Below are 4584 nucleotides of genomic sequence, written 5' to 3' on the forward strand. Positions count from 1 at the left end.
GGATCGAGGGACGTGAGGACGTTCCACTACATCAACCGCGTTCTCTAACGCTTCTGTTGTACGGTCTACGAGGGTACATAGATCACTCATCCCCTCTCGTAGATGGACATCACCATGATAGGTCTTCGTGCGTGTAGGAAATTTTTTGTTTCCCATGCGACGTTCCCCAACAGTGGCATCATGAGCTAGGTTCATGCGTAGATGTATTCTCGAGTAGAACACAAAAATTTTTGTGGGCGGTGATGTGCGTTTTGCTGCCCTCCTTAGTCTTTTCTTGATTCCGCGGTATTGTTGGATCGAAGCGGCTCGGACCGACATTACTCGTACGCTTACGAGAGACTGGTTTCATCGCTACGAGTAACTCCGTTGCTCAAAGATGACTGGCGGGTGTCAGTTTCTTCAACTTTAGTTGAATCGGAATTGACCGAGGAGGTCCTTGGATGAGGTTAAATAGCAATTCATATATCTCCGTTGTGGTGTTTGCGTACGTAAGATGCGATCCTACTAGATACCCATGGTCACCACGTAAAACATGCAACAACAAAATTAGAGGACGTCTAACTTGTTTTTGCAGGGTATGCTTGTGATGTGATATGGCCAACGATGTGATGTGATATATTGGATGTATGAGATGATCATGTTGTAATAGTTAATATCGACTTGCACGTCGATGGTACGGCAACCGGCAGGAGCCATAGGGTTGTCTTTATAACTAACATTTGTGCTTGCAGATGCGTTTCCTATTTTGCTAGGACGTAGCTTTAGTAGTAATAGCATGAGTAGCACGACAACCCCGATGGCGACATGTTGATGGAGATCATGATGATGGAGATCATGGTGTGACGCCGGTGACAAGAAGATCGTGCCGGTGCTTTGGTGATGGAGATCAAGAAGCATGTGATGATGGCCATATCATGTCACTTATGAATTGCATGTGATGTTAATCCTTTTATGCACTTTATTTTGCTTAGAACGACGGTAGCATTATGAGGTGATCTCTCACTAAAATTTCAAGACGAAGTTGTGTTCTCCCCGACTGTGCACCGTTGCTACAGTTCGTCATTTCGAGACACCACGTGATGATCGGGTGTGATAGACTCAACGTTCACATACAACGGGTGCAAAACAGTTGCGCACGCGGAACACTCAGGTTAAGCTTGACGAGCCTAGCATGTGCAGACATGGCCTCGGAACACATGAGACCGAAAGGTCGAGCATGAATCATATGGTTGATATGATTAGCATAGAGATGCTTACCACTGAAATATTCTCGACTCACGTGATGATCGGACTTGAGATAGTAGATTTGGATCATGTACCACTCAAATGACTAGAGAGATGTACTTTTTGAGTGGGAGTTCTTAAGTAATATGATTAATTGAACTAATTGTCATGAACATAGTCTAATGGTCTTTGCGAATTACGATGTAGCTTGCGCTATAGCTCTACTGTTTTTTATATGTTCCTAGAGAAAATTTAGTTGAAAGTTGATAGTAGCAAACTTTGCAGACTGAGTCTGTAAAACCGAGGATTGTCCTCGTTGCTGCGCAGAAGGCTTATGTCCTTAATGCAACACTCGGTGTGCTGCACCTCGAGCGTCGTCTGTGGATGCTGTGAACATCCGACATACACGTTTCTGATGACTACACGATAGTTCAGTGCAAAATACTTAAATGGCTTAGAAGCAAGGCGCCGAAAACGTTTTAAAACGTCACGGAACATAAGTAATGTTCTAAAGAGATGAAATTGTGATTTCATGCTTGTGCCCTTGTTAAGAGGTACGAGACCTCCAACAAGATTCTTTGTCCACAAGGTAAAGGAGAAAATCTCAATCGTTGAGCATGTGCTCAGATTGTTTGAGTACGACAATCACTTGAATCAAGTGGGAGTTAATCTTCCAGATGAGATAGTGATGGTTCTCCAAAGTCACTGCCAGCAAGCTGTGAGAGCTTCGTGATGAACTATAACATATCAAGGATAGATACAATGATCCTTGAGCGATTCGCGATGTTTGACACTGCGAAAGTAGAAATCAAGAAGGAGCGTCAATAGTTGATGGTTTGTAAAACCACTAAGTTTCAAGAAAGGCAAGGGCTAGAAGGGATACTTCGTGAAACGGCAAAACAGTTGCTGCACTAATGAAGAGACCCAAGATTAAACCCAAATCCGAGACTAAGTGCTTCTGTAATGAGGGGAACAGTCACTGAGGCGGAGCAACTCTAGATACTTGGTGGATAAGAAGGCTGGCAAAAGTCGAAAGAAGTGTATTTGATATACATGATGTTGATGTGTACTTTACTAGTACTCCTAGTAGCATGAGGGTATTGGATACCGGTTCGTTTGCTAAGTGATTAGTAACACGAAATGAAAGCTACGGCATAAACGGAGACTAGCTAAAGGCGAGGTGGCGATACGTGTTGGAAGTGTTTCCAAGGTTGATATGATCAAACGTCGCACGGTCCCTCTACCATCGGGATTGGTATTAAACCTAAATAATTGTTATTTGGTGCTTGCTTTAAGCATGAACATGATTGGATCGTGTTTATTGCAATACGATTATTCATTTAAAGAGAATAATGGTTACTCTGTTTTCTTGAATAATCACCTTCAATGGTTTATTGAATCTCGATTGTAGTGTTACACATGTTCATGATATTGGTGCCAAAAGATACGAGTTGATGATGATAGTACCACTTACTTGTGGCATTGCCGCTTGAGTCATGTTAGTATAAATTGCATGAAGAGGCTCCATGCTGATAGATCTTTGTACTCACCTGATTTCAAATCACTAGTGACATGCAAATCATACCACATGAGCAAGGCCTTGTTTTCATTGAGATGAAATAAGATAGTAACTTGTTGGAAGTGATACATTTTGATGTATGCAGTCCAATGGGTGCTGAGGCACGCAGTGGATATCATTATGTTCTTGCTTCAATGAAGATTTGAGTAGATACTAGAGTACTTGCTTAATGAATCACAAGTCTGAAATATTGAAAAGTTCAATTCTGTTTCGGAGTGAAGTTTGTGGTAACAAGAGGATAAACTGTCTACGATATGATCATAGAAATGAATATCTGAGTTACGAGTTTTGGTACGCAGTTAAGACAATGTGGAAATTGTTTCACAGTTCATGCCACCTAGAACATCATAGTGTGATGATGTGTCTAAACGTCATAGCCACACACTATTTGGTATGGTGCATGCTATGATGTCTCTTATCGAATTACCACTATCGTTTATGGGTTAAGCATTAGAGACAACCGCATTCACTTTAAATAGGGCACCACGTATTTCCGTTGAGATGACACAGTATAGACTGAGGTTTTGAGAAATCTAAACTGTCGTTTCATGAAAGTTTGGGGTTTCGACACTTATGTGAAAAAGTTTCAGTCTGATAAGCTCGAACCCAAAGCGGATAAATGCATCTTCATAGGATATCCAAAACAGTTGGGTACATCTCCTATCTCAGATCCGAAAGCAAAGTGTTTGTTTCTAGAAACGGATCCTTTCTCGAGGAAAGGTTACTCTCGAAAGAATTGAGTGGGAGGGTGGTAGAACTTGATGAGGTTATTGAACCATCACTTCGACCAGTGTGTAGCAGGGCGCAGGAAGTTGTTCCTGTGGCGCCTACACCAATTGAAGTGAAAGCTGATGATGGTGATCATCGAGCATCGGATCAAGTTACTACAAACCTCGTAGGTTGACAAGGTCGCGTACTACTACAGAGTGGTACGGTAACCCTGTCTTGGAGGTCATGTTGTTGAGCAACAGTGAACCTACGAGTTATGGAGAAAGCAATGGTGGGCCCGGATTCCGACAAATGGCTGGAAGCCATGAAATCCGAGAGAGGATCCATATATAAAACAAAGTGTAGACTTTGGAAGAACTACTTGATGGTAGTAAGACTATTGAGTAAAGATGGATCTTTGTAAGGAAGACAGACGACGATGGTGATAAGTCACTATTAAGAAAAGCTCGACTTGTCGCAAAGATGTTTCTGACAAGATCAAACAGTTGACTATGATGAGACTTTCTCACTCGTAGCGATGCTAAAAGTCTGTTAGAATTATGTTAGTAGTTGCTGCATTATTTATGAAATATTGCATGTAGGATGTCAAAACATTGTTTCCTCGATGGTTTCCTTGAGCAAACATTGTATGAGATACAACCATGAGGTTTTGTCGATCCTAAAGATACTAGCAAGTATGCAAGCCCTAGCGATCCTTCAAAGGACTGGTGCAAGCATCTCGGAGTTGGAATATACACTTTGATGAGATGATCAATGATTTTGGGTTTGTACAAGGTTTATGAGAAACTTGTATTTCCAAAGAAGTGAGTGGGAGCACTATAGAATTTCTGATAGGTATATGTGGTTGACATATTGTGGATCAGAAGTAATGTAGAATTTCTATAAAGCATACAAGGTTGTTTGAAAGAAGTTTTCAAAGGAGTACCTGGGTTACGCTACTTGAACGTTGAGCATCAAAGATCTATGGAGATAGATCAAAAGCGCTTAATAGAAGTTTCAACAAGATGCATGCCTTGACAAGTTTTCGAAAGAGTTCAAAATAGATCAGCAAA

Source organism: Hordeum vulgare, chromosome 3H, assembly GCF_904849725.1.
Source record: "Hordeum vulgare subsp. vulgare chromosome 3H, MorexV3_pseudomolecules_assembly, whole genome shotgun sequence".
NCBI classification, from domain to species: Eukaryota; Viridiplantae; Streptophyta; class Magnoliopsida; order Poales; family Poaceae; genus Hordeum; species Hordeum vulgare.